A 9,279-nucleotide genomic window follows, 5' to 3' on the forward strand; every position below is an offset into this window, starting at 1 on the left:
CTGTTTTGCTCCCAGACATGGTATTACTACCACTGTGGCAACCAGACCCCCTGGGGTGCCACATTTCACTCTGAGAGGATCTCCTTCCATGTGCTATCCGGACTCTCTCACTCCTTATTGCTAGGTCTACCCTGGCTACAGAGACATGAACCCATTCTGAATTGGCGATCCACTGAGGTGCTCCGTTGGGGGCAGGATTGCCATGAGACCTGCCTGGTTCCGGTTCGACCTCCGTCTACTCCGGCTAATTTACCTGGTCTACCGGCACCTTACTGGTCCTATGCAGATGTCTTCGACAAGAAGGAGGGGGAGACACTGCCACCCCATAGGCCATATGATTGCCCTATCGACCTGGTACCCAGTGCCACTCCACCCCGTGGGCGTATCTGCCCCTTGTCGCTGGCCGAAACCTGGGCCATGTCGGAGTACATCGAAGAAAATCTGGCTAGGGGATTCATCCAGAAATCTACCTCCCCGGCTGGAGCTGGATTCTTCTTCGTAAAAAAGAAAGACGGCTCACTACGCCCCTGTATCGATTATAGGGGACTTAAGCAAATTACTATAAAAAATAAATACCCCCCGCCACTCATCTCAGAGCTGTTCGACCGCCTTAAAGGTGCGAAGATCTTCTCCAAACTCGATCTTCGTGGGGCGTATAACTTGGTCCGGATCCGCCAAGGAGACGAGTGGAAAACGGCATTCAATACCAGGGACGGCCACTATGAATACCGTGTGATGCCCTTCGGTCTCTATAATGCTCCAGCCGTCTTCCAAGAACTAGTTAATGACATCTTCCGTGACCTCTTATATTCGTGCGTGGTGGTGTACCTGGATGACATCTTGGTCTTCTCTCCGGATCTACCCACACACCGGAGGGATGTTCGTCAGGTCCTGCATAGGCTCAGGCAGAATCACCTATACGGAAAATTTGAGAAATGCCTCTTCGAGCAGACCTCTCTTCCATTCCTGGGCTATATTATCTCTAAAACCGGTCTACGGATGGACCCCGAGAAGGTCTCTCCCATCTTAAAGTGGCCCCGACCGGAGGGGTTGAAGGCGATTTAACGATTCCTGGGCTTCGCTAACTATTACCGCCTATTCATCCCGCATTTCTCTTCACGGACTGGACCCATCTCTGCGCTCACCTGTAAGGGTGCTAATCCTAAGGAATGGACGTCCGAAGCGGAGGAGGCCTTCCTCTCCTTAAAACAAGCCTTCTCTTCTGCCCCAGTGCTGCACCGTCCGGATTGCAACAAACAGTTCTTTCTGGAGGTTGATGCTTCCTCTTCCGGAGCCGGAGCTGTGCTCACCCAGAAATCTCCGTCCAGTAGAATGGTAATCGGCGGCTTCTTCTCCAAGCTTTTCTCCTCGTCCGAGCGCAACTATTTCATAGGAGACCGAGAACTGCTAGCCATCAAATTGGCGCTGGAGGAGTGGCGTTACCTGCTAGAGGGGGCTCTGCACCCGTTGGTCATCTATACTGACCACAAAAACCTGGCATATCTACAAAATGCCCAAAGACTCATTCCACGTCAGGCCCGGTGGTCTTTGTTCTTCGCCCGTTTCAACTTTACCCTTCATTACCGCCCTGCAGATAAGAACGTTAAAGCCGATGCTTTGTCCCGATCCTTCCTGTCTTCTGATCAAGAGGAGGAGCCTATGCATGTCATCGATCCCTCCAAAGTAATGAATGTGGCTCTGTTGGACCTGTCTCGTCTCCCACCCGGTAAGACGTTTGTAGTGGTTCTTCACTAGGGTCATTCATCTAAATTAGCCAGCCATGCTGGCCAGAGGAGGACCTTCCTGCTCATTACCCGGCATTACTGGTAGCCTTCCCTGCACAAGGATGTTGTAGACTTCGTCACGGCCTGTTCATCCTGTGCCCGCAACAAGGTTCCCAGACGTCTTCCAACCGGCCGTCTCCTGCCTTTTCCAGTACCTGCTGCCCCGTGGCAACACATTGCTATGGACTTTATTACTGATCTCCCTGTTACTGCCGGTTGTACTGTCATTTGGTGGTCGCTGACCACTTTTCTAAAATGGCCCACTTTATCCCTCTGCCTGGTCTCCCGTCTGCATCTGTGCTGGCTACGGACTTCATCCATCATATGTTTCGTCTCCACGGCCTACCCCTCCACATTGTGTCTGATCGAGGGGTCCAGTTTACTTCGCGCTTCTGGAGAGCTACGTGTAAGCTGCTGGATGTCTCTCTGGGTTTCTCCTTGGCTTATCATCCTCAGTTCAATGGACAAGTGGAACATATCAACCAGATCCTTACCAGCTTCCTCTGGCACTTCGTCAACGCTCACCATACCGATTGGGTAGAGCTCCTACCATGGGCCGAGTTCTCCTATAATAACCATGAGAGCGAATCTTCTTCCAAGTCCCCGTTCTTTGTGGTCTATGGTCAACACCCCCGGATTCTGTTTCCCGTCTCCACTTCAGTGGACAATCCTGCCGTGGAGTCTCTGGTCAGCGAATTTTCCACCATTTGGGAGGACACTAGATCCGCACTTCTTCAATCCTCCGAGCAGATGAAAAGACATGCTGATAAGAGACGTCTGGATCCGCCTCAATTCCATCCGGGAGACAAGGTTTGGCTCTCCTCCAAACATGTTCATCTCAAAATACCCTCCTATATGTTGGGTCCATGGTTCATCGGTCCATTTGAAGTCCTCAAGCAAATCAATCCAGTGGCCTACAAGTTAAAACTCCCGGCCACCTTACGGATTCCAAACTCCTTCCACGTATCTCTCCTCAAACCGGTTGTTGTTAATTCTATTTCCGACAATCCAGGTACCTCCCCAGCTCCGGTCTCCGCTGAGGACGTCTATGAGGTAGAGAACATTCTGGCCACCAAGAGGGTAAGAGGAAAAACCTTTTTTCTGGTGGATTGGAAGGGGTTTGGCCCAGAGGAGAGAACTTGGGAACCCAGGGAGAACATCGACGTCCCGCTTCTTCTTGAAAAAAATTTTTTGGACCTAAAGAAGAGGGGGCGTAAAGAGGGGGTACTGAATCATCGGCGTCTCTGCCCTCTGACAGGCAGAGATGCCGTCCCCCTTACCGCCACGCTCCGGGCCCTGCGTCTTCCGGCCCTCCTGCTGCTGCTGGAGTGCGCAGCTTCCCTAGCACTGTGCTTAGGGCACGCGCATGGTCCCTCCCTCTTAAAGGGGCCGCGCGCGCCGTCCTAAGGAGTCCCCGGCCAATGGCCGGAGGACCTCTCATAAAAAAGGCACCTCCTCCAAAATGGAGGTGCCCGTGCAAGGTTGTAGCTTTGTGTTCTAAACTCTTCTTCAGCCCTCAGGTCCTGCTGCTAGTCTGACTACCAGTCCACCAGCCTGACTACCAGTCCAGTCCACCAGCCTGACTACCAGTCCAGTCCGCCAGCCTGACTACCAGTCCAGTCTGCCAGCCTGACTACCAGTCTAAGCCAGCCAAGTACACTCTCCAGCCCGACGGTCTGCCTACGGTCCAAACCCACTAGACTGTGTATGGGCCAGGCTTGCCTGCCTACCCGGAGAACGTACCAGTTACCTGCCAGTTACCTGCCTACCAGCCAGCCTACCTGGAGGCTCTTGCCAGTTACCCGTGGTGTCTACCAGTCCGTCTACCCGGATCACCCGTCAGCCTGCCTGCCGTGCTCGTCCGCTGTACAGGTCAGTCCCTGCCTTCTGACCCGTGGAAGTCACCTGCTCTCATACAAGGACTGGCCCAGAGTAACACCTGGTCCCTCTGCTCGGTCCTTCCCTGGTTCACGGAGTCGATTGAGCCGCCGTGCGACCTTGGTCAGTCCGAGTTGATACCTAGTCACGCCCCTCTGGTCCCTCCTTGCACCGCAGCACAGAGTTTCCACCACCCGGATCCGTAACAGTCATTAGTCATCTGCACTGCAAACCTCCTAATGTGGAAGTGAGCGGCAACAGATTACTCCTTTATGCCCCATCCCCCTGATGATGCCTGAGAGCCGGCGAAACATGTTGGGGGTCTATATATTTATAGATGGAGAGAGACAGGACCTGAATTACAATTACGGTGACAATCTACCTGTATATAACTAATGGCTGACTGCAGCAGTAAATCATACAGTGTATTCAGTGCCTGTGAATGTCATACAAATGCACAAAGGAGCATTAATAATGGGGTCACTCATTCATGGGGGTTTTATTGTTTTGTTTGGGTTATATGTAAATAATAGTAATAAAAGCGACACTATAAAGAGAAAGAAGATTTCAGTGACCCCAGAGCTGAGTTATAATAAGGTAAAAGGCACAGCAGTGACCCGTCCTTCCCTGGGGTTGTGGTGGGATTACTGTATATCACATGTGATCGGCCATTGGTAACGGTACAACCTGTATTATATATATCACTGATGGCTTTATTATATACTTCCCCAATCTCACCATATTCCTGTCTTCATACATGGTATATTCTGTGTCAGAGCACATATAACACCCTTCATGCTTAGTACACATGTAATAATACTACTGTGACTACATAACATCACCATCTACAGCCGGCCACATGCTCATTACATGGTGCAAATGGCAGAACAGCACCAACCAGAGTGCCTTATACCAGTGCCAGTCAGGACCTCTATATAAGGGACTGCTCCATCATGTGTCCCCCGCACACAGTAACCACATACACAGTACAATAGTGCTATAAGACTCCATCCACACTGTACATATAACTGCCAATGACACCTGTCCGGTCTGGTGTTGGCTGTTTGGTAAAGTATATTATCCCCTTTCCCTTTCTCTATTGGGCACCAGTATATGTATATATATATATATATATATATATATATATATATATATATATATTGTAAATACACGCCCTCCATCCTGGTATATATGTCCCTCATCCTGGGCCCCATCCTGGTATATACAGTGATACAGGGATGTGAAAAAGTGTTTGCCCCCTTCCTGATTTCTTATTCTTTTGCATGTTTGTCACACTTAAATGTTTCAGATCACAAAACAAATTTAGATATTAGACAAAGATAACAAAATGCAAAATGCAGTTTTTAAATGAAGGTTTTTATTATTAAGAGAAATAGAAATCTAAACCTACAAGGCCCTGTGTGAAAAAGTGATTGCCCCCTAAACCAAATAACTGGTTGGGCCACCCTTAGCAGCAACAGCTGCAATCAAGAGTTTGCGATAACTGGCAATGAGTCTTTTACAATGAGGATTTCTCTGGAGGAATCTTGGCCCACTCATCTTCGCAAAAGTTTTGTAATTCACCCACACTGGAGAGTTTCCGAGCATGAACCGCCTTTTTAAAGTCATGCCACAGCATCTCAATCGGATTAAGGTCAGGACTTTGACTAGGCGACTACAAAGTCTTAATTTTGTTTTTCTTAAGCAATTTAGAGGTGGACTTGCTGGTGTGTTTTGGATCATTGTCCTACTAATGCACCCCATAGTCCTATATAGTAGTATAATGCATGCCTATAGTCATTCATAGTAGGATAATGCACCCCCATAGTCATATATAGTCATATATAGTAGTATAATGCACCATCATAGTCATACATACTAGTATAATGCACACCATAGTCATTCATAGTAGTATATTGCACCCCCATAGTCATATATAGTAGTATAATTCACTCCATAGTCAAATATAGTAGTATAATGAACCCCCATAGTCATATAAAGCAGTATAATTCACCCTGTAGTTATACTTTGGCAGTATAATGTACCCCCATAGTCATATACAGTAATATAATTCATCCTATAGTCATATATAATAATGCACCCCATATTCAAATAAAGTAGTATGATGCACCATCATAGTCATAAATAGTAGTATAATGCTTCCACATATTCATACATAGTAGTATAATGCACCACCATAGTCATATATAGTAATATAATGCACCCACATAGTCTTATATATTAGTATAATGCACCCTATAATCATATATACTGTATTAGTATAATGCATCACATAATCATATATAGTAGTAAAATGCACCCCTATAGTCATATATATTAGTATAATGCACCACCATAGTCATACATAGTAGTATTATGTACCCGCATAGTCATATATATTGGTATAATGCACCCCTGTAGTCATGCATAGTAATATAGTGCACCTCCATAGTCATATTCATTAGAATAATGCACCTCCATAGTCATATATATGACTGGCTCCCCATTGCCCAGAGACTCCAGTTCAAAACCCTAACCATGGCATACAAAGCCATCCACAACCTGTCTCCTCCATACATCTGTGACCTAGTCTCCCGGTACTTACCTGCACGCAACCTCCGATCCTCATAAGATCTCCTTCTCTGCTCCCTTCTTATCTCCTCTTCCCACAATCGCATACAAGATTTCTCCCGTGCATCCCCCCTACTCTGGAACTCTGTACCCCAACATATCAGACTCTCGCCTACCATGGAAGCCTTCAAAAGAAACCTGAAGACCTACCTCTTCCGACAAGCCTACAACCTGCAGTAACCATCACTCCACCACATTACTGCATGACCTCCTCTACCCCCACCTACTGTATCCTCACCCATCCCTTGTAGAAAGTGAGCCCTCGCGGGCAGGGTCCTCGCTCCTCCTGTACCAGTCGCTGACTCGTTTTGTTAAGATTATGTAAATGTTTTTGCTATGTATATTCCTATCACATGTAAAGTGCCATGGAATAAATGGCGCTATAATAATAAATAAATATATATTAGTATAATGCCCCCCCATAGTCTTATATATTAGTGTAATGCACCCCCATAGTCATATACTGTATATTAGTATAATGCATTCCCATAGTCATATAGGGACGCACATCCAGTTGAAGTTTCTACTGGCGTCGCCTGCCTCCTGCATGAAGGGATTAATAGAATAATAATAAAAAAAAAACACTAGAAGTCGAAATGAAGTTCTCTGCCGTTCCTCTGGACTCTAAACTGTCACCCATGATGCCCACATCAGTGTATAGAGCAGAGCAGGTCCATGACCTGCTGCCTGGCAGGTGCCACCTGAGGTTCCATCACCTCTGACCTCACCTGCACACGACCAACTGCCGTTTACTTTCATCTGTCGGCTGAAGCGATCGGACGGAGGTTTGCGGTTTGGAAGATTTTGGAAGATATTTTTGCAAATGGCGTCTACTAGACATGGAGAACAGAGCGAGGAGAAGAAGAGGAAGAGAGAAGAGGACAGCGTGACCGGATTCAAGAAGATCACGAAGAAGAGGAAAGAAGCCAACAATGGATTGGAGGAGTCAACACCTGGATGCAGCGGAGACCCTGGATCATCCAGCCCCTATGCCAGGCTTAACATCAGCCGCCTCGACATCCACCAGGTCTTGGGTAGGGGCGCCTTTGGCAAAGTAAGTCCTACATATTTTATATTCATTTTAAACCTGAAGTTTTTATTATATCCTCATGTATTGTTCTCTGTTATCAGCCATGTCATGCTTTGTTGTTGCACATTGTAGTGTTCTGTGAGATGACATAAGTCATCTCCATAGTTAGGTCTAGTGCTGCTATAACGTGGTATTCTTCTACACTGGATGGTTGATCTCAGGGGTCACAGCTGTAGGGAGCAGGGGACATTGTTTTTTTCCATGTCATCATCAATATTGGCTCCTATCAGGTGGCCATATTGTACATACGTTGCTCTCTGTTTTTTTATTAAACCTTAATAGACAATGATATTCAGACCACACTAATGCCAACTCAAAGCCTCCACTAATGCTTGTTATGTTTATTCCCATATGGTAACAGTGGAAAACCCTTTAAAGAGTCGCTGTTGTTTTAATTTTTATTTCATTAACAGCACACATGAAAATAAGCAACATAATAAATATTATTTGAGAAATCTGCTTCTTTCTCCACCAAGATTGATTTTTCATTTTCAAAGTCTATATTTTCGTGTAAAATCTGTATTTAGTGAAGACAGATTGTTACGTTACTGAGATAGGAGATGACAGTTGGTGCTGATAATATTCTATGTAAAGGGGAAGAGGGAGGAGCTAAAGGCAGAATTCCTCCCTCCTCCTTCCACTTCTCTTCTACATAGAATATTATCAGTACCAACTGTCGCCTCCTTTCTCAGTAATGCAACAATCTTTTATCACTGAATACAGATTTTAACCGAAAATTGAGAATTTTAGAAAATGAAAAATCAGTCCTGGTAGAGAAAAAAAGCAGATTTCTGTGATTAGATTTATTACACATTGCTTATTTTCATGTGTATTATTGATTTATGAAATAAAAATGCTGACTATTTTTTATCACCTTTCCATAGCCCATCCCTGGAGTATGCAGTGCATTATGCGCAGAGATTTGCTCCTCTACATGGTCCTGGTTACCAGCAGATTGAGAAACCACTCAGTTTTATCATGTGCCTTAGTAGAAAATCCAGATCCCTTCCACTTCCTGCAGACACCTTCCAAGTATTTTTCATTTGTCTTTTTCAGGTGGTCCTGGCATCAGTCCCCGTCCGTAACATCAATGATTACCAAAAAAGAGGACAATGAGGACACCATTATGCGAGAGCGGCGGATACTCCTGGTGGCCAGAGACTGCCCATTCTTATGCCACCTCTATGCTGCACACCAGTCTCTGCAGAGGGCATATTTCATCACGGAGTATCTGTTCGGTGGCAGCCTGGAGGAATTGATAAGAATGTGCGACTGCCTGAACATCGGCAATGTGAGGTGAGAAAACGGAAAATGTATCTAAAGGAGAACTAAGGAGATGGAAAAAACCCGAGGTCTGGGTGTAGCTAAGGAAGCACTGGCAGGGCATATGTTTAGGGTGCTGGATGCAGGCAGTGGGGTGCCAGGATATTTGGGAATTGCTAGAGAAGGGTTTGATGACATTGATACTACACTCTGTTCTCTCCGTCAGATTCTACACAGCAGAGATTGTATGTGGCCTCCAGTTCCTCCATGGACACAACATCGTCCACCGGTAAGGAGAACGTTCCTCCTTCTCTCTGTCTCCTTTACATTCTGGAGATATGACCCTCAGCATTCCTGCTGTCCTGCCCCCTATTCTACCTGGTCTTGTAGTGATCCATTTTCCATCTCTTGTATCACTGGACAGATTTCTAATTTTATTTTCTTCTTTCATTGCAGAGGCATAAAGCCGGAAAACATCATGTTGGATGCAGATGGCCACATCCGTATAATCGATCTAGGACTTGCCCAAGATGGCGTCACCTCCTCCAAAAACATGTCTGGAGTGACGGGCACTTTCCACTACATGGCTCCTGAGGTGTTTCGTAGAAAACCATACGGTGCAGCAGTGGACTG

Source organism: Phyllobates terribilis, unplaced genomic scaffold (genome assembly GCF_046119375.1).
Source record: "Phyllobates terribilis strain yellow unplaced genomic scaffold, ASM4611937v1 Scaffold_3__8_contigs__length_932513732, whole genome shotgun sequence".
NCBI classification, from domain to species: domain Eukaryota; kingdom Metazoa; phylum Chordata; class Amphibia; order Anura; family Dendrobatidae; genus Phyllobates; species Phyllobates terribilis.